Source organism: Euprymna scolopes, chromosome 23, assembly GCF_053919585.1.
Source record: "Euprymna scolopes isolate OS-2025 chromosome 23, ASM5391958v1, whole genome shotgun sequence".
NCBI lineage: Eukaryota > Metazoa > Mollusca > Cephalopoda > Sepiida > Sepiolidae > Euprymna > Euprymna scolopes.
Window position 1 is genome coordinate 74395734 of NC_136504.1, and position 26131 is coordinate 74421864.

A 26131-nucleotide genomic window follows, 5' to 3' on the forward strand; every position below is an offset into this window, starting at 1 on the left:
TCTCCGGGAGTTCTTTACAAGATTCTTCTGCGTCGCAGGCCTCGTCGTCAGCTCCCGATGCTGGTGTCCGCTGAAAATTAATTAGCTTCTCATGCAAATCAAAAGAAAACAAACACAGAGGTTTCTAGTCTACTAAAAGTTAATTCATGAAATTACAGGTGTAGTTCGATTACATCAGAAAACAGTCCGAAATCTTATTCTTCATTCTCCATGATGGCGACCGTGACGAAAAGGTGGGGGGCGTTCTTGCCTTGAGATTCGGCTTCAATCTGCTGTCCTCTAGCCCGGGCATTTGCTTATATTGGAAGGTGATGGGGTAAGGTAGGCTGTTCCCCAGATCAATCAGAATTGAACACGTTATTCGGGGGAAGTCCCGAATCCTTGCATGTGTACAAACCTGCAAACCTTCATAGGCTTGCGAATCTGGGACCAGAACTCAAATTCATTCACACCCGAAATGTTGACACTTTAACCTCTCATACTCAGAAAGCCAGACATCCCGGAACCGGGGTTCGTCAGGTCAAGAGCAAAATAATATTTAATTCTAACTTTTCAAATGATATCTCTTGTCATTTTTTCTCAAACAATAAAATTATGTCTGCTTCCAGCTTGGTTACCCGCCGCTGTCCGGGCACCCAATAATGCTTAACAGACATTATCAGCCTTACTCAATGTTTAGGGGGTCTCAATCTCCCCAAATGGGGAGTTGTATCGCTCCCTAAGTTGGTCACGCCACATCCGCCCCCCCCCCTCTTAAACTCGTTGATTTCCATGCAAACGAATGAGTCGAAGTCATGTGCCACACCGCCCTCATTCCATCTGCCATCGGTACCAGCTGAGTTTCCTCCACTGTTTCTCTTTTTCTTTTCCGTTGTTGGTTCAGCTGTTAGGAAAGATAGCATATACATAGTCTGACAACCAGCCTACAGATGAGGGTTCTCCACCTCAGCTCATCATGCGAACTATTCTTCTTTTTAGTTACACAAAAGTTGAAAAAGTCAAAAAAGAAAAAAAAAAAAAAAAGAAAAACGTTTCAAATTGACAGTCCTTCCCTCACAATTATTCAAAATCATTAAAAAAAGTTTTTTTTTATGTATGCAATGCAGATTTTTTCAATCAAAAACTCACAAAGGTTATTCCCCTTACAAGTAAAATAACTCAAGAATTTTCCCAGTCAAAATTTATAAATGTCACTCAGTTTTTTTCAGTTCGTGAAAGTTACCCAAAAATTCAAGAGTTATTCAAAAAAAAAAAATTTCTCAATTAAAATTCCCAAAGATTACTCAATTTTTATTTCACGAAGTTATTCGGATTTTTTTTTTCAATCAAAAGCTCACAAAAGTTATTCTTTCTCTCAATTTTTTTCAACAAAGCTCACAAAAGTTATCCCCCTTTTTCTCAATTTTTTTCTCAGAATTTCACAAAGGTACTCAGATTTTTTTTCAATCTTTTGCTTACAAAAGTTATCCCTCTTTTTTCCAAAATTTTTCATAGAATTATCCTTTTTTTTCCAAAATTTTTCATAGAATTATCCTTTTTTTTCCAAAATTTTTCATAGAATTATCCTTTTTTTTCCAAAATTTTTCATAGAATTATCCTCTTTTTTCCAAAATTTTTCATAGAATTATCCTTTTTTTTCCAAAATTTTTCATAGAATTATCCTTTTTTTTCCAAAATTTTTCATAGAATTATCCTTTTTTTTCCAAAATGTTTTTTTCAATTCAACAGTTCACGAAGTTACTCAGATTTCTCTTTTTGTTTTTTCTTAATTAACAAATACAGTTTCACAATAGAAGGTCTACATCCCGACTTCCTCTCACCTTGATTGGTTATGGCTGGGATTTTTCTTGGTAATTCACAGTAAATTCCAATAAAAGATAAACAAAAACAAAAACAAAAGAAAATTCCAAGTCGTTCTTAGTGCATCGGTATCCCGTCGTCTGGAGATGCATGTTTTTCTCTCTTAGTTGGGCATCAGGAACTGCGTTTTCTTCAGGTGATGTCATCTGGACTGCAGGCGGTTCTGGACCAGAGTTTCCCTTTGCTATCAGTGTAATCAACTATGAGATGCTTCTCGCCATTTTTTCATTACATCCGTCCTTTTCCACACAGTATGACTGCTGGCAGAAACACACATACCATTAGCACTCCCAAGTATACTGTCCTCCCTCTTAACCCAAATCTAGCCACACCCACAAGTGGTAAGAGAGTTTAGAGGCCTAAGAGGCCACTCCTGTGAGAGAGACGATTCTCGGCGCGGCCCATAGCCAACAATCACCTCACACACAGGGATGTGCCCCCCTCTGCCCATCCACCCTTTTCTTTTTTTTTTAACTAAAAAAAAAATTTTAAAATAAAGATCAAATACATAGTTCTACAGGTCCTGCAAGCCCCAAATACTCTCAAAATAGTATTCATAATTATTCTCTATCCTATAATTCCACTGAGAGTTTGCTCTCATTCACAAAAAAAGCGATCTTTCTAGACTGAGGAAAAACCTCTCCCCTCTTTTCTCACAATCAACCCAAACCACAACCCGCTACTCTGAACAAAAATAATTTCCAACGCTCTACAAAAGGAACCAACTGTAAGAAAAAATCTCAAAAGAAAAAAAAATCAATTTACTTGCCTTACAAACATATACACTTTTAATTAATTGTAAATTAATCTCATTTTGCACACAAGGGCCGTAAAGCTATCTCCCTTTAACTGATAATAAATTTGGTTTTAACACAATGTGTGAACGGTGGGGGTGGGGGGGGGTCAATAGGAGGTGGTCACGACACGACCCCCCCCTGCTCCCACCCCAACTGACGTCAGCCAGCATGCTGCAACTCCTCTGTCTACACACACACACACACACACACACCTACCTACCCTGTCCCTACACAGCGGGGCCTGCCTTCTCTCTTCCCTTTTTTTTTCGTTCTAATGTTCATAATTTCATTTTTATTGCTTAATAGTATTCCATTGTTTTTAAACATATGCTAATCTGGTCGCATTTTTTTTTTTTTCACAAAACTTAAATAATGATTCACTAGTTTGGCTCACCATTGAAAAGGGGAAAAATACACCTTGTACAATTTTACAAGAGGCGCTCAACTCAATTTTCCCTTCAGACGCCTTTAATTAATCACCAGCGTTCCTTTTTTTTTCCTAATTTTTTTTTTCTAAATCTCTTCCGAAGCTATGGCCAACCATACATATATATTCAAAAACCGAATTTCACCCCCAGTTAGGGTATTATTCAATTTGCTTTAGTGGTCAGTTTTTCTGGCCATGGCCCTCCTCAGCCTCTGTTTTAGGGGCACTTCTCCTGGAAGCAGTGTTGGGCTAGTCTCCTCTGTTCTCAGCAGGGATAGGAGAATGTTATCTTCCTCCTCCCAAGAGCCGTCAGAATCCCTCTGGGTCTCACTGTGCCCATCCGACCCTTCCCCAGAGTCATCCTCAGCACCGACGCTTTCTGTGGTTCTCTGATCGGAAAGCTGCTCGGACTGGCTCTGGCTTCCGGTCGCTTGGGGTTCTCGAGAGGTCGACGTCGCCCCCCCCCCTGTTTCCCTGATTTCTAAGTGTTCTCATAACGTCCACGTTTAGTTAAATGTACTCTTCATCGGAGGTTTCCATTTCCTGTGGTGCGACCAGGGTAGCCTTACATATGTTCCTGCCTCCCTCTTTCTCTTTCTCTCTCTCTCTCTCTCTTGTTATACCAGAGAAGCAATTCTCAAGCGTTATGGATAACAAGAAAAAACTCTAGAAATAAAATTTCACCTACCCAGGTGGACTCTCGAATGTATAAGGGCGTCTTTTCAGTATCTTTCTCTCCTTCCACGTTTCCTTGTTTTTTTTTTCTTTTTCGAGTCTTTCTTTTACACTCTCTCTATTTTATCGTTTTCACTTCTTTTTTTTCTTTTGTATTTTTAACAATCAATTTACTTTTGTTTGTGCCATGCATTTGCTTATATTGGAAGGTATATTATAGGGTAGGCTGTTCCCCAGAGCAATCAGAATTGAACACGTTATTCGGGGGAAGTCCCGAATCCTTGCATGTGTACAAACCTGCAAACCTTCATAGGCTTGCGAATCTGGGACCAGAACTCAAATTCATTCACACCCGAAATGTTGACACTTTAACCTCTCATACTCAGAAAGCCAGACATCCCGGAACCGGGGTTCGTCAGGTCAAGAACAAAATAATATTTCATTCTAACTTTTCAAATGACACATCTTGTCATTCTTTCTCAAACAATAAAATTATATGTCTGCTTTACAAAAACAATAAATTCATCCTCCCAGCTAGGTTACCCACCACTGTCCGGGCACTCAATAATGCTTAACAGACAATATCAGCATAATTACCCGGCCTTATTCAGTGTTTGGGGGGTCTCAATCTCCCCAAATGGGGAGCTGTATCACTCCCTAAGGCGGTCATGCCACAATGTAAATGGTCAAATCTCTACAAGAAGGATTAGTTTTGTTTATGTGCAAAACAATGGACATGTTTGATGCCATATTCATTTTTTTATTGCTTTTTCACTGCAAACAAGGCACGGTGCCACTTGGATGTAAGGGGCTACTACTGGGAACAAAATTTGCAGGGATACTATGTAAGGGGTTGAGCAGCAAGATGTATGTTCACATCACACTCAAACTTTTGCATGTCAATAGAGTTGGGGAAGCAGGACTCAGAAAGGAATTCCAAAGTCTAGCAGTTCAAGGGAAGAAACTATTTGAGTAGGTGTTCTGGCATTTAGGAATGTCTACAGTGAATGGGGTCGGATTTTGTTGCTTGTTGGGGGTATTTACATCAATGGGGTACAAGGGTTTGGAGTTCGTCAGAGCACCTTCCATTAAAATACTTGTCAAATAGGCAAAGGGATGCAACATTTTGGCAATGGTACAAAGTTGGCAGCGTGAAAACTATTTGGTTAGCTACTCTTTTTTGAACCGTGTCTAATGAGAGACTAGTAGTAGATGCACCAAGCCAAATGTGGCTACAATGCTCCATGCATGGGGGAAAGGTAGTTTTTGTAGAGGATACTGTTAGGCATAAGTAATTTTCTAGCACAGTAGAAAGAATCCACCTACTTACAGTAGTCTTAGTAATTTTCTAGCACAGTAGAAAGAATCCACCTTCTTACAGTAGTCTTAGTAATTTCTAGCACAGTAGAAAGAATCCACCTTCTTACAGTAGTCTTAGTAATTTCTAGCACAGTAGAAAGAATCCACCTTCTTACAGTAGACTTAGTAATTTTCTAGCACAGTAGAAAGAATCCACCTTCTTACAGTAGTCTTAGTAATTTTCTAGCACAGTAGAAAGAATCCTCCTTCTTACAGTAGTCTTAGTAATTTTCTAGCACAGTAGAAAGAATCCACCTTCTTACAGTAGTCTTAGTAATTTTCTAGCACAGTAGAAAGAATCCACCTTCTTACAGTAGTCTTAGTAATTTTCTAGCACAGTAAAAAGAATCCACCTTCTTACAGTAGTCTTTGTAATTTTCTAGCACAGTAGAAAGAATTCACCTTCTTACAGTAGTCTTAGTAATTTTCTAGCACAGTAGAAGGAATCCACCTTCTTACAGTAGTCTTAGAAATTTTCTAGCACAGTAGAAAGAATCCACCTTCTTACAGTAGTCTTAGTAATTTTCTAGCACAGTAGAAAGAATCCACCTTCTTACAGTAGTCTTAGTAATTTTCTAGCACAGTAGAAAGAATCCACCTTCTTACAGTAGTCTTAGTAATTTTCTAGCACAGTAGAAAGAATCCACCTTCTTACAGTAGTCTTAGAAATTTTCTAGCACAGTAGAAAGAATCCACCTTCTTACAGTAGTCTTAGTAATTTTCTAGCACAGTAGAAAGAATCCACCTTCTTACAGTAGTCTTAGTAATTTTCTAGCACAGTAGAAAGAATCCACCTTCTTACAGTAGTCTTAGTAATTTTCTTGCACAGTAGAAAGAATCCACCTACTTACAGTAGTCTTAGTAATTTTCTAGCACAGTAGAAAGAATCCACCTTCTTACAGTAGTCTTAGTAATGTTCTAGCACAGTAGAAAGAATCCACCTTCTTACAGTAGTCTTAGTAATTTTCTAGCACAGTAGAAAGAATCCACCTACTTACAGTAGTCTTAGTAATTTTCTAGCACAGTAGAAAGAATCCACCTTCTTACAGTAGTCTTAGTAATTTTCTAGCACAGTAGAAAGAATCCACCTTCTTACAGTAGTCTTAGTAATTTTCTAGCACAGTAGAAAGAATCCACCTTCTTACAGTAGTCTTAGTAATTTTCTAGCACAGTAGAAAGAATCCACCTTCTTACAGTAGTCTTAGTAATTTTATAGTACAGTAGAAAGAATCCACCTTCTTACAGTAGTCTTAGTAATTTTCTAGCACAGTAGAAAGAATCCACCTTCTTACAGTAGTCTTAGTAATTTTCTTGCACAGTAGAAAGAATCCACCTACTTACAGTAGTCTTAGTAATTTTCTAGCACAGTAGAAAGAATTCACCTTCTTACAGTAGTCTTAGTAATTTTCTAGCACAGTAGAAAGAATCCACCTACTTACAGTAGTCTTAGTAATTTTCTAGCACAGTAGAAAGAACCCACCTTCTTACAGTAGTCTTAGTAATTGTCTTGCACAGTAGAAAGAATCCACCTACTTACAGTAGTCTTAGTAATTTTCTAGCACCGTAGAAAGAATTCACCTTCTTACAGTAGTCTTAGTAATTTTCTAGCACAGTAGAAAGAATCCACCTTCTTACAGTAGTCTTAGTAATTTTCTAGCACAGTAGAAAGTATCCACCTTCTTACAGTAGTCTTAGTAATTTTCTAGCACAGTAGAAAGAATCCACCTTCTTACAGTAGTCTTAGTAATTTTCTAGCACAGTAGAAAGAATCCACCTACTTACAGTAGTCTTAGTAATTTTCTAGCACAGTAGAAAGAATTCACCTTCTTACAGTAGTCTTAGTAATTTTCTAGCACAGTAGAAAGAATCCACCTTCTTACAGTAGTCTTAGTAATTTTCTAGCACAGTAGAAAGAATCCACCTTCTTACAGTAGTCTTAGTAATTTTCTTGCACAGTAGAAAGAATCCACCTACTTACAGTAGTCTTAGTAATTTTCTTGCACAGTAGAAAGAATCCACCTACTTACAGTAGTCTTAGTAATTTTCTAGCACAGTAGAAAGAATCCACCTTCTTACAGTAGTCTTAGTAATTTTCTAGCACAGTAGAAAGAATCCACCTACTTACAGTAGTCTTAGAAATTTTCTAGCACAGTAGAAAGAATCCACCTTCTTACAGTAGTCTATGTAATTTTCTAGCACAGTAGAAAGAATCCACCTTCTTACAGTAGTCTTAGTAATTTTCTAGCACAGTAGAAAGAATCCACCTTCTTACAGTAGTCTTAGTAATTTTCTAGCACAGTAGAAAGAATTCACCTTCTTACAGTAGTCTTAGTAATTTTCTAGCACAGTAGAAAGAATCCACCTTCTTACAGTAGTCTTAGAAATTTTCTAGCACAGTAGAAAGAATCCACCTTCTTACAGTAGTCTTAGAAATTTTCTAGCACAGTAAAAAGAATCCACCTTCTTACAGTAGTCTTAGTAATTTTCTTGCACAGTAGAAAGAATCCACCTACTTACAGTAGTCTTAGTAATTTTCTAGCACAGTAGAAAGAATTCACCTTCTTACAGTAGTCTTAGTAATTTTCTAGCACAGTAGAAAGAATCCACCTACTTACAGTAGTCTTAGTAATTTTCTAGCACAGTAGAAAGAATCCACCTTCTTACAGTAGTCTTAGTAATTGTCTTGCACAGTAGAAAGAATCCACCTACTTACAGTAGTCTTAGTAATTTTCTAGCACAGTAGAAAGAATTCACCTTCTTACAGTAGTCTTAGTAATTTTCTAGCACAGTAGAAAGAATCCACCTTCTTACAGTAGTCTTAGTAATTTTCTAGCACAGTAGAAAGAATCCACCTACTTACAGTAGTCTTAGTAATTTTCTAGCACAGTAGAAAGAATCCACCTTCTTACAGTAGTCTTAGTAATTTTCTAGCACAGTAGAAAGAATCCACCTTCTTACAGTAGTCTTAGTAATTTTCTAGCACAGTAGAAAGAATTCACCTTCTTACAGTAGTCTTAGTAATTTTCTAGCACAGTAGAAAGAATCCACCTTCTTACAGTAGTCTTAGTAATTTTCTAGCACAGTAGAAAGAATCCACCTTCTTACAGTAGTTTTAGTAATTTTCTAGCACAGTAGAAAGAATCCACCTTCTTACAGTAGTCTTAGTAATTTTCTAGCACAGTAGAAAGAATCCACCTTCTTACAGTAGTCTTAGTAATTTTCTTGCACAGTAGAAAGAATCCACCTTCTTACAGTAGTCTTAGTAATTTTCTTGCACAGTAGAAAGAACCCACCTACTTACAGTAGTCTTAGTAATTTTCTAGCACAGTAGAAAGAATCCACCTTCTTACAGTAGTCTTAGTAATTTTCTAGCACAGTAGAAAGAATCCACCTTCTTACAGTAGTCTTAGTAATTTTCTAGCACAGTAGAAAGAATCCACCTTCTTACAGTAGTCTTAGTAATTTTCTAGCACAGTAGAAAGAATCCACCTTCTTACAGTAGTCTTAGTAATTTTCTAGCACAGTAGAAAGAATCCACCTTCTTACAGTAGTCTAAGTAATTTTCTAGCACAGTAGAAAGAATCCACCTTCTTACAGTAGTCTTAGTAATTGTCTTGCACAGTAGAAAGAATCCACCTACTTACAGTAGTCTTAGTAATTTTCTAGCACAGTAGAAAGAATTCACCTTCTTACAGTAGTCTTAGTAATTTTCTAGCACAGTAGAAAGAATCCACCTTCTTACAGTAGTCTTAGTAATTTTCTAGCACAGTAGAAAGAATCCACCTTCTTACAGTAGTCTTAGTAATTTTCTAGCACAGTAGAAAGAATCCACCTTCTTACAGTAGTCTTAGTAATTTTCTAGCACATTAGAAAGAATCCACCTACTTACAGTAGTCTTAGTAATTTTCTAGCACAGTAGAAAGAATTCACCTTCTTACAGTAGTCTTAGTAATTTTCTAGCACAGTAGAAAGAATCCACCTTCTTACAGTAGTCTTAGTAATTTTCTAGCACAGTAGAAAGAATCCACCTTCTTACAGTAGTCTTAGTAATTTTCTAGCACAGTAGAAAGAATCCACCTTCTTACAGTAGTCTTAGTAATTTTCTAGCACAGTAGAAAGAATCCACCTTCTTACAGTAGTCTTAGTAATTTTCTAGCACAGTAGAAAGAATCCACCTTCTTACAGTAGTCTTAGTAATTTTCTAGCACAGTAGAAAGAATTCACCTTCTTACAGTAGTCTTAGTAATTTTCTAGCACAGTAGAAAGAATCCACCTTCTTACAGTAGTCTTAGAAATTTTCTAGCACAGTAGAAAGAATCCACCTTCTTACAGTAGTCTTAGAAATTTTCTAGCACAGTAAAAAGAATCCACCTTCTTACAGTAGTCTTAGTAATTTTCTTGCACAGTAGAAAGAATCCACCTACTTACAGTAGTCTTAGTAATTTTCTAGCACAGTACAAAGAATTCACCTTCTTACAGTAGTCTTAGTAATTTTCTAGCACAGTAGAAAGAATCCACCTACTTACAGTAGTCTTAGTAATTTTCTAGCACAGTAGAAAGAATCCACCTTCTTACAGTAGTCTTAGTAATTGTCTTGCACAGTAGAAAGAATCCACCTACTTACAGTAGTCTTAGTAATTTTCTAGCACAGTAGAAAGAATTCACCTTCTTACAGTAGTCTTAGTAATTTTCTAGCACAGTAGAAAGAATCCACCTTCTTACAGTAGTCTTAGTAATTTTCTAGCACAGTAGAAAGAATCCACCTACTTACAGTAGTCTTAGTAATTTTCTAGCACAGTAGAAAGAATCCACCTTCTTACAGTAGTCTTAGTAATTTTCTAGCACAGTAGAAAGAATCCACCTTCTTACAGTAGTCTTAGTAATTTTCTAGCACAGTAGAAAGAATCCACCTTCTTACAGTAGTCTTAGTAATTTTCTTGCACAGTAGAAAGAATCCACCTACTTACAGTAGTCTTAGTAATTTTCTTGAACAGTAGAAAGAATCCACCTACTTACAGTAGTCTTAGTAATTTTCTAGCACAGTAGAAAGAATCCACCTTCTTACAGTAGTCTTAGTAATTTTCTAGCACAGTAGAAAGAATCCACCTACTTACAGTAGTCTTAGTAATTTTCTAGCACAGTAGAAAGAATCCACCTTCTTACAGTAGTCTTAGTAATTTTCTAGCACAGTAGAAAGAATCCACCTTCTTACAGTAGTCTAAGTAATTTTCTTGCACAGTAGAAAGAATCCACCTTCTTACAGTAGTCTTAGTAATTTTCTTGCACAGTAGAAAGAATCCACCTACTTACAGTAGTCTTAGTAATTTTCTAGCACAGTAGAAAGAATCCACCTTCTTACAGTAGTCTTAGTAATTTTCTAGCACAGTAGAAAGAATCCACCTTCTTACAGTAGTCTTAGTAATTTTCTAGCACAGTAGAAAGAATCCACCTTCTTACAGTAGTCTTAGTAATTTTCTAGCACAGTAGAAAGAATCCACCTTCTTACAGTAGTCTTAGAAATTTTCTAGCACAGTAGAAAGAATCCACCTTCTTACAGTAGTCTTAGTAATTTTCTTGCACAGTAGAAAGAATCCACCTACTTACCGTAGTCTTAGTAATTTTCTAGCACAGTAGAAAGAATCCACCTTCTTACAGTAGTCTTAGTAATTTTCTAGCACAGTAGAAAGAATCCACCTTCTTACAGTAGTCTTAGTAATTTTCTAGCACAGTAGAAAGAATCCACCTACTTACAGTAGTCTTAGTAATTTTCTAGCACAGTAGAAAGAATCCACCTTCTTACAGTAGTCTTAGTAATTTTCTAGCACAGTAGAAAGAATCCACCTTCTTACAGTAGTCTTAGTAATTTTCTAGCACAGTAGAAAGAATCCACCTTCTTACAGTAGTCTTAGTAATTTTCTAGTACAGTAGAAAGAATCCACATTCTTACAGTAGTCTTAGTAATTTTCTAGCACAGTAGAAAGAATCCACCTTCTTACAGTAGTCTTAGTAATTTTCTTGCACAGTAGAAAGAATCCACCTTCTCACAGTAGTCTTAGTAATTTTCTTGCACAGTAGAAAGAATCCATCTTCTTACAGTAGTCTTAGTAATTTTCTAGCACAGTAGAAAGAATCCACCTACTTACAGTAGTCTTAGTAATTTTCTTGCACAGTAGAAAGAATCCACCTTCTTACAGTAGTCTTAGTAATTTTCTTGCACAGTAGAAAGAATCCACCTTCTTACAGTAGTCTTAGTAATTTTCTAGCACAGTAGAAAGAATCCACCTTCTTACAGTAGTCTTAGTAATTTTCTAGCACAGTAGAAAGAATCCACCTTCTTACAGTAGTCTTCGTAATTTTCTAGCACATTAGAAAGAATCCACCTTCTTACAGTAGTCTTAGTAATTTTCTAGCACAGTAGAAAGAATCCACCTTCTTACAGTAGTCTTAGTAATTTTCTAGCACAGTAGAAAGAATCCACCTTCTTACAGTAGTCTTAGTAATTTTCTTGCACAGTAGAAAGAATCCACCTTCTTACAGTAGTCTTAGTAATTTTCTTGCACAGTAGAAAGAATCCACCTTCTTACAGGAGTCTTAGTAATTTTCTAGCACAGTAGAAAGAATCCACCTACTTACAGTAGTCTTAGTAATTTTCTTGCACAGTAGAAAGAATCCACCTTCTTACAGTAGTCTTAGTAATTTTCTAGCACAGTAGAAAGAATCCACCTTCTTACAGTAGTCTTAGTAATTTTCTTGCACAGTAGAAAGAATCCACCTTCTTACAGTAGTCTTAGTAATTTTCTTGCACAGTAGAAAGAATCCACCTTCTCACAGTAGTCTTAGTAATTTTCTAGCACAGTAGAAAGAATCCACCTACTTACAGTAGTCTTAGTAATTTTCTTGCACAGTAGAAAGAATCCACCTTCTTACAGTAGTCTTAGTAATTTTCTAGCACAGTAGAAAGAATCAACCTTCTGACAGTAGTCTTAGTAATTTTCTAGCACAGTAGAAAGGATTCACCTTCTTACAGTAGTCTTCATAATTTTCTAGCACAGTAGAAAGAATCCACCTTCTTACAGTAGTCTTAGTAATTTTCTTGCACAGTAGAAAGAATCCACCTTCTTACAGTAGTCTTAGTAATTTTCTAGCACAGTAGAAAGAATCCACCTACTTACAGTAGTCTTAGTAATTTTCTTGCACAGTAGAAAGAATCCACCTTCTTACAGTAGTCTTAGTAATTTTCTAGCACAGTAGAAAGAATCCACCTACTTACAGTAGTCTTAGTAATTTTCTTGCACAGTAGAAAGAATCCACCTTCTTACAGTAGTCTTAGTAATTTTCTAGCACAGTAGAAAGAATCCTCCTTCTTACAGTAGTCTTAGTAATTTTCTAGCACAGTAGAAAGAATCCACCTTCTTACAGTAATCTTAGTAATTTTCTAGCACAGTAGAAAGAATCCACCTTCTTACAGTAGTCTTAGTAATTTTCTAGCACAGTAGAAAGAATCCACCTTCTTACAGTAGTCTTAGTAATTTTCTAGCACAGTAGAAAGAATCCACCTTCTTACAGTAGTCTTAGTAATTTTCTTGCACAGTAGAAAGAATCCACCTTCTTACAGTAGTCTTAGTAATTTTCTAGCACAGTAGAAAGAATCCACCTACTTACAGTAGTCTTAGTAATTTTCTTGCACAGTAGAAAGAATCCACCTTCTTACAGTAGTCTTAGTAATTTTCTAGCACAGTAGAAAGAATCCACCTTCTGACAGTAGTCTTAGTAATTTTCTAGCACAGTAGAAAGAATCCACCTTCTTACAGTAGTCTTCATAATTTTCTAGCACAGTAGAAAGAATCCACCTTCTTACAGTAGTCTTAGTAATGTTCTGTCACAGTAGAAAGAATCCACCTTCTTACAGTAGTCTTCATAATTTTCTAGCACAGTAGAAAGAATCCACCTTCTTACAGTAGTCTTAGTAATTTTTTTGAACAGTAGAAAGAATCCACCTTCTTACAGTAGTCTTAGTAATTTTCTAGCACAGTAGAAAGAATCCACCTACTTACAGTAGTCTTAGTAATTTTCTAGCACAGTAGAAAGAATCCTCCTTCTTACAGTAGTCTTAGTAATTTTCTAGCACAGTAGAAAGAATCCACCTTCTTACAGTAGTCTTAGTAATTTTCTAGCACAGTAGAAAGAATCCACCTTCTTACAGTAGTCTTAGTAATTTTCTAGCACAGTAGAAAGAATCCACCTTCTTACAGTAGTCTTAGTAATTTTCTAGCACAGTAGAAAGAATCCACCTTCTTACAGTAGTCTTAGTAATTTTCTAGCACAGTAGAAAGAATCCACCTTCTTACAGTAGTCTTAGTAATTTTCTAGCACAGTAGAAAGAATTCACCTTCTTACAGTAGTCTTAGTAATTTTCTAGCACAGTAGAAAGAATCCACCTTCTTACAGTAGTCTTAGAAATTTTCTAGCACAGTAGAAAGAATCCACCTTCTTACAGTAGTCTTAGAAATTTTCTAGCACAGTAAAAAGAATCCACCTTCTTACAGTAGTCTTAGTAATTTTCTTGCACAGTAGAAAGAATCCACCTACTTACAGTAGTCTTAGTAATTTTCTAGCACAGTAGAAAGAATTCACCTTCTTACAGTAGTCTTAGTAATTTTCTAGCACAGTAGAAAGAATCCACCTACTTACAGTAGTCTTAGTAATTTTCTAGCACAGTAGAAAGAATCCACCTTCTTACAGTAGTCTTAGTAATTGTCTTGCACAGTAGAAAGAATCCACCTACTTACAGTAGTCTTAGTAATTTTCTAGCACAGTAGAAAGAATTCACCTTCTTACAGTAGTCTTAGTAATTTTCTAGCACAGTAGAAAGAATCCACCTTCTTACAGTAGTCTTAGTAATTTTCAAGCACAGTAGAAAGAATCCACCTACTTACAGTAGTCTTAGTAATTTTCTAGCACAGTAGAAAGAATCCACCTTCTTACAGTAGTCTTAGTAATTTTCTAGCACAGTAGAAAGAATCCACCTTCTTACAGTAGTCTTAGTAATTTTCTAGCACAGTAGAAAGAATCCACCTTCTTACAGTAGTCTTAGTAATTTTCTTGCACAGTAGAAAGAATCCACCTACTTACAGTAGTCTTAGTAATTTTCTTGAACAGTAGAAAGAATCCACCTACTTACAGTAGTCTTAGTAATTTTCTAGCACAGTAGAAAGAATCCACCTTCTTACAGTAGTCTTAGTAATGTTCTAGCACAGTAGAAAGAATCCACCTACTTACAGTAGTCTTAGTAATTTTCTAGCACAGTAGAAAGAATCCACCTTCTTACAGTAGTCTTAGTAATTTTCTAGCACAGTAGAAAGAATCCACCTTCTTACAGTAGTCTAAGTAATTTTCTTGCACAGTAGAAAGAATCCACCTTCTTACAGTAGTCTTAGTAATTTTCTTGCACAGTAGAAAGAATCCACCTACTTACAGTAGTCTTAGTAATTTTCTAGCACAGTAGAAAGAATCCACCTTCTTACAGTAGTCTTAGTAATTTTCTAGCACAGTAGAAAGAATCCACCTTCTTACAGTAGTCTTAGTAATTTTCTAGCACAGTAGAAAGAATCCACCTTCTTACAGTAGTCTTAGTAATTTTCTAGCACAGTAGAAAGAATCCACCTTCTTACAGTAGTCTTAGAAATTTTCTAGCACAGTAGAAAGAATCCACCTTCTTACAGTAGTCTTAGTAATTTTCTTGCACAGTAGAAAGAATCCACCTACTTACCGTAGTCTTAGTAATTTTCTAGCACAGTAGAAAGAATCCACCTTCTTACAGTAGTCTTAGTAATTTTCTAGCACAGTAGAAAGAATCCACCTTCTTACAGTAGTCTTAGTAATTTTCTAGCACAGTAGAAAGAATCCACCTACTTACAGTAGTCTTAGTAATTTTCTAGCACAGTAGAAAGAATCCACCTTCTTACAGTAGTCTTAGTAATTTTCTAGCACAGTAGAAAGAATCCACCTTCTTACAGTAGTCTTAGTAATTTTCTAGCACAGTAGAAAGAATCCACCTTCTTACAGTAGTCTTAGTAATTTTCTAGTACAGTAGAAAGAATCCACATTCTTACAGTAGTCTTAGTAATTTTCTAGCACAGTAGAAAGAATCCACCTTCTTACAGTAGTCTTAGTAATTTTCTTGCACAGTAGAAAGAATCCACCTTCTCACAGTAGTCTTAGTAATTTTCTTGCACAGTAGAAAGAATCCATCTTCTTACAGTAGTCTTAGTAATTTTCTAGCACAGTAGAAAGAATCCACCTACTTACAGTAGTCTTAGTAATTTTCTTGCACAGTAGAAAGAATCCACCTTCTTACAGTAGTCTTAGTAATTTTCTTGCACAGTAGAAAGAATCCACCTTCTTACAGTAGTCTTAGTAATTTTCTAGCACAGTAGAAAGAATCCACCTTCTTACAGTAGTCTTAGTAATTTTCTAGCACAGTAGAAAGAATCCACCTTCTTACAGTAGTCTTCGTAATTTTCTAGCACATTAGAAAGAATCCACCTTCTTACAGTAGTCTTAGTAATTTTCTAGCACAGTAGAAAGAATCCACCTTCTTACAGTAGTCTTAGTAATTTTCTAGCACAGTAGAAAGAATCCACCTTCTTACAGTAGTCTTAGTAATTTTCTTGCACAGTAGAAAGAATCCACCTTCTTACAGTAGTCTTAGTAATTTTCTTGCACAGTAGAAAGAATCCACCTTCTTACAGGAGTCTTAGTAATTTTCTAGCACAGTAGAAAGAATCCACCTACTTACAGTAGTCTTAGTAATTTTCTTGCACAGTAGAAAGAATCCACCTTCTTACAGTAGTCTTAGTAATTTTCTAGCACAGTAGAAAGAATCCACCTTCTTACAGTAGTCTTAGTAATTTTCTTGCACAGTAGAAAGAATCCACCTTCTTACAGTAGTCTTAGTAATTTTCTTGCACAGTAGAAAGAATCCACCTTCTCACAGTAGTCTTAGTAATTTTCTAGCACAGTAGAAAGAATCCACCTACTTACAGTAGTCTTAGTAATTTTCTTGCACAGTAGAAAGAATCCACCTTCTTACAGTAGTCTTAGTAATTTTCTAGCACAGTAGAAAGAATCAACCTTCTGACAGTAGTCTTAGTAATTTTCTAGCACAGTAGAAAGGATTCACCTTCTTACAGTAGTCTTCATAATTTTCTAGCACAGTAGAAAGAATCCACCTTCTTACAGTAGTCTTAGTAATTTTCTTGCACAGTAGAAAGAATCCACCTTCTTACAGTAGTCTTAGTAATTTTCTAGCACAGTAGAAAGAATCCACCTACTTACAGTAGTCTTAGTAATTTTCTTGCACAGTAGAAAGAATCCACCTTCTTACAGTAGTCTTAGTAATTTTCTAGCACAGTAGAAAGAATCCACCTACTTACAGTAGTCTTAGTAATTTTCTTGCACAGTAGAAAGAATCCACCTTCTTACAGTAGTCTTAGTAATTTTCTAGCACAGTAGAAAGAATCCTCCTTCTTACAGTAGTCTTAGTAATTTTCTAGCACAGTAGAAAGAATCCACCTTCTTACAGTAATCTTAGTAATTTTCTAGCACAGTAGAAAGAATCCACCTTCTTACAGTAGTCTTAGTAATTTTCTAGCACAGTAGAAAGAATCCACCTTCTTACAGTAGTCTTAGTAATTTTCTAGCACAGTAGAAAGAATCCTCCTTCTTACAGTAGTCTTAGTAATTTTCTAGCACAGTAGAAAGAATCCACCTTCTTACAGTAATCTTAGTAATTTTCTAGCACAGTAGAAAGAATCCACCTTCTTACAGTAGTCTTAGTAATTTTCTAGCACAGTAGAAAGAATCCACCTTCTTACAGTAGTCTTAGTAATTTTCTAGCACAGTAGAAAGAATCCACCTTCTTACAGTAGTCTTAGTAATTTTCTTGCACAGTAGAAAGAATCCACCTTCTTACAGTAGTCTTAGTAATTTTCTAGCACAGTAGAAAGAATCCACCTACTTACAGTAGTCTTAGTAATTTTCTTGCACAGTAGAAAGAATCCACCTTCTTACAGTAGTCTTAGTAATTTTCTAGCACAGTAGAAAGAATCCACCTTCTGACAGTAGTCTTAGTAATTTTCTAGCACAATAGAAAGAATCCACCTTCTTACAGTAGTCTTCATAATTTTCTAGCACAGTAGAAAGAATCCACCTTCTTACAGTAGTCTTAGTAATGTTCTTGCACAGTAGAAAGAATCCACCTTCTTACAGTAGTCTTAGTAATTTTCTAGCACAGTAGAAAGAATCCACCTTCTTACAGTAGTCTTAGTAATTTTTTTGAACAGTAGAAAGAATCCACCTTCTTACAGTAGTCTTAGTAATTTTCTAGCACAGTAGAAAGAATCCACCTACTTACAGTAGTCTTAGTAATTTTCTTGCACAGTAGAAAGAATCCACCTTCTTACAGTAGTCTTAGTAATTTTCTAGCACAGTAGAAAGAATCCTCCTTCTTACAGTAGTCTTAGTAATTTTCTAGCACAGTAGAAAGAATCCACCTTCTTACAGTAATCTTAGTAATTTTCTAGCACAGTAGAAAGAATCCACCTTCTTACAGTAGTCTTAGTAATTTTCTAGCACAGTAGAAAGAATCCACCTTCTTACAGTAGTCTTAGTAATTTTCTAGCACAGTAGAAAGAATCCACCTTCTTACAGTAGTCTTAGCAATGCCCTCAATATATTTGCTCCAATTCATGTTCCCTGTGAAAGTAAAGCCGAACAGTTTGAATGAAGAACTTTTAGGAAGATAGCCATGGCAATAAGTGATTGAGATGATTTCATGTAATTATTAAAGGAAAGAAGCTCAGTCTTGGCAGCATTGAATGTTACCATCCATTTATGTTCCCATTTGACTACAGATTGGTGGTCTTCCTCCTTGAAGACAATTTTATCAGAGAGGTAATTGATGAATAAAAGGAATAATAAAGATTCAAGTATTGACCCCTGATGTACACCCACATTTATATCATGTTGTTTTGTAAGTACAACCATTGAGCATAACCTGGATTTTTCTCTTCTTTAAGAAAGTTTGATTATTTAAGTACTCGTCGTCATTTATTTAGATTTAGACACAGATAGAGAGTGGGGGAAATTGTTGATAGTATTTGTAGCTAGTCGAGTGTTTTTTGTGAAAGTCTGGGAAGGGGGGGACCCTAGATTGGAGCTTAGATGAGCACTTGCCATGAAAATAATTGCAGAGCAGAGAGAGGCTCTTAACATCTCTTTTCTGGGAAAGAGGTTGAAAGGAAAAGAACACAGCATCACCTACTATGTTTTGAAGCCAGTTTTGAACTATATTAAGGCAGGATAGGGTCCTCTGAGCAGCTCCTGCCCAGATGTGGCAACAGTACATTTCAGGACGTACTTGACTGTTATACAGATAGAGGATTGCATCAGCAGTGAGATACTTACTAGAGCAGTAGAATGATCCAACTATTTTTTCAGAGATCTTGACAACAGATTTGATGTCTGCATTCCATTTTAGATCAAGATTGAAGGTCAGTTCCAGAAGCTTGATCTTTCCCCAAAGACAAGACAAGAGCCATTCATTTCGATTGAGGTCTGATGGGGGACATAATATAATGAAAGGAGAGGAGCTTGGTTTTAGCTGCATTAAAATTATCCAGCTATCTCCCCCACCTCATTGCACCACATGTTTAAGTTCAGAAGAGAGAGAATCAAAAAGATTTGGTTATTGCTGGCCTTTGAAGTGTTGCCATAGATTGTGGTGCTATCTACATAAATGTCTAATGTTATTTGGGAGACCATTGATAAAGATAAGGAAGAGAGTTGGGCCCAGGATGGAACCCTGACAGATTCCAGCACTGATACTATGAGCTTCTGATTTCTGCCCATCGATGACTACTCTTATAAGCCTATTGAGAGAAATAATTTAATAAATGAGAGAAGATTTCCAGCTATTCCGTAGCTAGTTATCTTGTAAAGTAGACCTTTATGCGACACCCTATCAAAAACCTTGGATATCTTAAAAGCTATTAACTTGAAATGAAGCTCTCATTCAGAGATTCACTAATCCTGTGTGATATTACAGAGAGCACATCAGCTGTAGATCAAGCAAAACGGAAAGCATATCGCATGTCACAGTAGGTTATTTTTGCTAAAGTGGTTGACCACTTTTCTATTTATCACAGATTTCAGTGACTTATGACACACAGGAGACTGGTTGGTCTGTACTATGAAGATGACTGATCCCTGGGATCCACTTCCACTGCTCGCAGTTGAGTCACCAGGTTCGTGGGGCACGGGTTGGATCCATCGCTCATCGTCGGATGACTCGCTACTTCCACTGCTCGCCGATTGGTCAGCGCTTAGAGCGGGCCGGACATCCCTTACGTGGCGCGGAGTATCATCGACTAGTATGGCCTGTTCACTGATGACGCCGGTGACCCGCCCCCTCCAAAAGCTGCTGGTGCACCGGCCACCGGGTGGCTTCACCCAGACGGTGTCTCCCACTTGGTACGTCCCCTGGGGTTCTCGTTGGTCGGGTAGACACACTTCAACGTCCTTGACGCGCACGTGGTAGTGATGAATCGCATCAGTGGGCGCACTGCCGCCAGTCACGGCGTCCTTAGGCGTTGTGTTGTATCTGTAAACCGCTTCCGCGATCGTACACTTCTTCCTGGCCGCGATCCTCTTCACGGTTCAGTGGCACCGCTCCGCTGTGCCGTTGCCGCTCGGCACATACGCGCATCGGTGTCGAAGGCGGATCCCCTAGTTGTCCATAAGATGCCTGAATTCCCTGCTGCAGAACGCCGTGTCGTTATCCGTGAGGATCTCCTCAGGCAGCCCCCTTTCGTAGAATATGGATTCCAATTCGTGGATGACACTGGTGGAATCCTGCCTCGCTAATTGGCGCCAAATCACGAACCTCGTTGGCCCGCAGTCTATCAGCGTGAAGAAGTGTTGGCTGCCGTAGTGGGTTATATCCATACCCAACCGACTCCAGGTCGCGTCCACTCCCAGCTGTCCTTTCCGCCATCTGGCTGGGGCGGGGTCGATGGACTGGCACGTTTGGCACTCCCTGACCACTGCTCTTACTGCGCTTTTTGGTATTGATGGTCTAGCCAACTTCACAAAGTAGTAGGTCCGTTGTACTCCGGGGTGCCCACTGTCATGATGTATCTTCCTGATTTCGTCCTCCTCGACGGAGGCAGCACACAGAGGCAATGGCTTAGCTTCTTTCTTCATAGCCTCATACCATCTCCGTGGTACCCGAGTGAGCTTGTCGGCGAGGTTGTAGTCCGAGGTGACGAGCACTACGTCTACGGACAGGTTGTACTCCGTCACCAGTTTTTTCACAGTCTCCAGCCTCCGTCTTATCAGCATTTCGCTGGCTGCCTTGGTGCGTGTCCTGGCCTTGCTCGTGAGTGTGTCCGACACCCAGTGGTGCATGCAAAGTGAGTCAGTGTGCACACGCAGTTTCTTCACTTCCCATTGAAGTGCCAGGTTAATGCCCTTTATTACAGCGTCGAGTTCTGCCAGGTTGATATGGGCAGCATCATTCGCCGGTCGCAGCCAGCAGGCATCCTCAACTACGGCCCCATTTTTCTCCAAAACTACACCGATCACTAGAGAACTTGCGTCCACCCACACGCTCAGTTCGTCTCCCTGCACGCACCAGTCCCCTGTGGCGGGGTCATTCTTTTTCACACTAGCGACGGTCTCCTTTAACATTCGAACCAATAGTTCGTCGGTTATCTCATCGTCCCAGCCTTTGGTGACCGCATTTGCCCTCTTTTTTATGACGCCTGTCACCACACGAACCCATCCGCATACTGGAAGGTGCCCCACAAGTTTCCCGCACAGGGAGAACACGGCACGTCTTGTGTAAACGTCGGGTACGTCAGGAACTGCGGTTCCACGCCTCCACTTCAGGATCCCTCGCTCCTCTTGAACGCTCAAGCCCAATACGTGGGCGCCATCCTCAAGCCGCTCAGAGTCCTTGCAGTTTAGACCAAACTCGGCAAGTTTGGATCTTACGCGCGAAGATGACACGATATCTTCGTTCACATATATATCGTCAATGTACGCCGATGTTCCCTTTCTGATCCATTCTTCTTGCGACAACACGGCATTGACGATAGCCTTCATTATCTGGGATGCTACGTTTAGCCCAAATCCGAGTCGCGTAAGACAGTATCTCTTCACGGAAAACATCACTGTCTGGAAAGGCCACATCGCCTCGCCGATCCGGACCTGCAAGTATGCTTTTCTCAAGTCCAGTAGGGACACATTGGACCCCTGCTGGCGCCACTCTCGCAGCTTGCTGGCACAGACGTTGGCGTCCGCTGTGAACGCATCAACGTGCGCATTCAACTCACGGTAGTCCATTACCGGCCTCACCTTTGACTTGTTAGGTTGGGCAACTGCCATCAGCGGTATCAGGCCCTTGGGGGGTCCAAGTTTGTCGTAGGGGTATGGAATCAGCCAACCGTTCTTAATCCATTCACGGAGCTTGCTTTCGTATGCAGGCCTTGTCTGGTCGGGCATACGGTACTCTGCCACTTTGTTTTGTAGTTTGGCCGGTTCCTTGTCTTCTGACCACCTCCAAGTGGTGGTCCACGCCTTCTATTGGTCGTCGAACTCCGCACTGAAGTCCGGCTGGTCGACTCTTAGTGCTGCGCACACCGGGGGCCTATCCTGAAACTCTACAATGCCAGCGCGCATTATGCGCACACCGCCCAGGGCTTTGATGGCATCGTAGCCTAGCAACAGGTCGAAACTCAGCGGCTTTTCGCGTGTCACCAGCGCTTCAACGTTGGCCGAGTTTCCAGTTCTTGTGCGAATGTGTACCACACCCACGCCGCAACACATTCATATTTTTCCAGTAATGGTAGTTATCCTGACGTTCTTCTTTTTCCACGCCCGACAGAAGTCCGCACACACTATGGTGCGGGAGCAACCGGAATCAAGGAGAGCTGAACATAACGTGTCATTAACTGGGACCTGAATGACAGGGAGCGCCTTGTTTATTTTCTGTTCGGGGAAGGGGTCGGCACTGGCACCTTGTCCCCATCCCCGTTTCCCGCACAGTCTCGGGCCATGTGCCCAGTCTTGTTACAGCGGTAGCAGCGAACAGCCGTCGACCGCCTTCTACAATTTCTTGCCATGTGGCCCCGCCCGTTGCATCTGTAGCAGATGACATCACCTTGCGGGCTGGGTCCCTGAGACGGTCCTTCGCCAGTTGGTGGGGCCTGTGCGACGGCGAATACCGGTTCCTGCACCGTCGAGTCATCCTTCATTATTGTCCTGGCTCTGTCCACTAGGTCACTCAGCGGTAGTGAGGACATGGTAGAGGTTGCTCACAGGAGCTGCTTTGCTCCAGCGGGGAGTCCTGACAGGAATTTGTAGGCTAGGGCCCTATCGGGAAGACTGCTGAACAACACCGTCTGCTTCTTAAGCTCGGCGAGATACACGTCCACAGTTTCGCCCAAGCGTATAGACCTCGTCTCAAACTGCTCCCATGCAGTGGCGGGGTCAGTGGCGTAATGCCCTGTACAACGCCGCCTTGATACTCGAGTAGTCACACTTCTCCTCAGCGCTGAGTTGCTGATATACAGCGAAGGCCCCGCCGGTCAGCCGCAGAGGAATCACGCGCTCGATATTTTTCACGCCGGACAACTGACAATGTAACTTGACCTTCTCAACCCAGCTGAGTACCGGGTCGGATCCGTCGAATTCCGGTATCAACTTTAGATCGAACCTATCCGCCATTGAAGAAAAGAAAACCAAGTTCGGAGTGGGGGCGCCGAAATAGCTTGTAAGAGTATCTTGTGTAGTTTCCGACGTGTAGGAGACGGGGAGTCTCGTCGTGGGCGACGAAGCGTTTCACTGAAGAACCACAGCAACACACAGCGAACCAACAAACAATGACAGCCACGGCGCGAAGGTAATTAACAAAGCTCAGCTGACTGCACGAATAGAAACGGAACCCAACGGTCACTAACGGGACCCAACGGTCACTGTACTGATCGCCACGAACGTCAGAACCCGACTGCCTCGCACCTCCAATGGACCGATTTTTATTCATCAAGATGGCCTAGCTAATTTGCATCCCCGCGAGATCTCACGCGATCCTGCGAGATTCCGTCTCTAATAAAAGCAGGCAGGCGCCATCTTGGAACTCTTTCTTCCGCTGCCCCGACCACAGGATCAGCCACCACCCCGCACGCCAGGCACACACGGACCCTCTTGCGCCGAGGGCTACGGTTAGTCTCACATTGTGCCATATAAACTTCGTCCCAGATACCTCTTCCAGGCCCACGAGGGCAGCAACCACTCAGGCATCACTCGCATGCGAGAACTCTTGTCCGGCTACTGGTGGGAGTTCAAGAACCGCGACATTAAAGCCTATGTCGACTCTTGCAAAACTTGCGCAAAATTCAAAGGGAACTATGGTAAACGCACCCACTGGCTGATGGGTCACTGCAAACGTGGAAAAAGGCCATTCGAGATGGTCTTTATCGACTTTGTAACAATGCCAAATTCGAAAGGAAAACGGTACATACTGACAATTTTGGACAGCTTTAGTCGGTATTTCACGGTGATACCATGTGCAAGGGACCGTGCCATTGACACGGCCCACAGGCTGTTTCAATTTTTTCTTCAGCACAGGGAAATTCCAAGAATAGTTTCCTCTGATCGGGGCACACACTTCACGGGAGAAGTCTATAGACAATTCTGTGACCAGCTGTCCATCACACAGGAGCTCCACTGCTCCTGGCGTCCACAAAGCTCGGGGAACATTGAGAGGCAACACCGGACAATGAAAAATGCCCTATACATGCTATGCGAAGAGAGGAATTGTGAATGGACTGACGTCCTCGAATCGGTAGTCTCATCCATGAACGCCACGACTAATAGCGCTACCGGTGTCTCCCCTCATTATGCAATTACCGGTCGTCACCCCAACATTGGTTTGCCTACGCTTCATAATAAACAAATTAAAAGCGACGACCCGGGAGCATATGGCATGCAAATCAACGCTTTGCTAAGACAGGTCCACCACCATGTCACCCTGGCCAACGACGAGGCCGATCACAAACTTGAGAAAGGCACCCATCACCTTACCTGTCGAGACCCGATACAAGTAGGTGGTAAAGTTTTACTCCATCGGCCACAATCAGCAATGGCACAATCATCTCATCTACCATGGGTAGGTGACTTCACAATCATAAAAACAAATGACATGATGTCTCAGGTGCAAAATGAAAAGGGCGATACAGCCTGGATCCACCGCGCACATATCAGACGCTTGGCCTCTCGCCCACCGCATTTGTGCAAAACAAACCCCCTGCCCCCACCTTGCAACACCAACCAGCTTCACGCCACACAACATTTTCCAAATAACCCCCCACAAAATCAAAACATGAATCCCTCAACATCATCACCACACGACAATAACACTATCCCAACCCTACCCCCGGTGAGAACAACAAGAGGGAACCTCCCCACCCGCTTCAAGGACTTTGTCATGATCTAAACACTACACTACTAAACACACCCACAAATTGTAAATCTGTCTGAGATCTGGGGGAGCTTTGTTATAAAACAGAAATACAAATCTCAGGCGATTTACGCGCAATTCCGCAGACATTGGCAAAATAACATTTATATTTTTCGGCCAATGACAATGCCTCCCGCCTAAATTAAACACAGGCTTTCTCGAGCCACTTTTTCATCGCGCCTCGATATAAAAAAGAGGCAGCATGTTCAAATCAGCAGTTTAGACAGACCGACCAGTCAAATACATCACGCTTCATGTTCGTTGCTGCCTCCGCCGTCTTCGTCACCGACACCGTCATCTTCACCTCGAACGCTGTCAACATCAGCACCTTCCTCTTCTCCGACGCCGTCTTCACCATCCACGACTGCTACTCACCGACGCACGAGTCAAACATCAACCACCTCTCTGCTCACCTACATCGCCACGGCCGATACCTTATCGTCATCGCAGTCAACTTCGAGTAAATACTAACGATCCTTTCTTTTTTTTTTTTTTTTTTTTTCTTCTAACATCTCGTTTGTCGAGAATAAATATATGCATATATATGTATATACACAATCTCCATGTTCACGTTTTTCTTGCTATCATACGCTTGTCTTAATTATAACACTGATTACCGATTAATCAACCTTTGATAATTGGCTGATTACTAGGTTTTCTAAATGCCAATTTATCAGCAAATTTTCTTATCATAAATGATACTAATATTAATTAAATTATATTGTAAACAAAGCCGAGTTAACTCCCTTTTTTGTTTACTAGTGAAAATTTATCAAAAAGGCATGCATCGTCTACATCATATTATCAAATAATAGACATGATGCACTGTTAACACATAGACTTTTACAACTGCACTGAATTTAAAGCAAATAGATGTAAGCATATATAGAAAATTTGCCTTTTTTCTCTTCCTATCGAATTAACATTTTTATTTTGTACTTTAAATCACTGTCAAAGAAATTTATTACTTTATCTTTCAGTTTTGATGTTGAGGAATTGTACAATAAATTGCGACAATGAGTGAACCAAAAATGATATATTCTTTATTAGTTATACTCTTGTTCCTTGTTTTAGACTTGTGATACCATTATACATTAGATTTAGATATTGCATATTTTATTGAGATCACTAGCTAATTAGATATCAGACATAATTAAATACGTAAAAAATGAATTAAATATTAACAACTATTATGGCAACCAGTTTCTGCTGGAAGTATTTTAATGTCAATCCCAAGAATAAGAATACAGCTGTCTGCAAGTTATGCCAAACCATCACATCAAAGAGTGGCAAGGCAGTAAAAACAATGACTAATATGTTAAACCATCTTAGAAATGTTCATTCAAAAAAAGCAAAAGTTGCACATAAGAAAATGAAACAGGGGCAGATATTCCAGGAACACCCAAGAAAGTTCAGTAGCATAACTTTGAT

General features: G+C 39.7%; 1 protein-coding gene across 5 annotated transcripts in view; it reads left to right on the forward strand.

Moving 5' to 3' along the window:
- LOC145246009 (uncharacterized) overlaps positions 1-26131 on the forward strand; it is a 747004-nt gene that overhangs the window by 592002 nt on the left and 128871 nt on the right. The window lies entirely within an intron of this gene.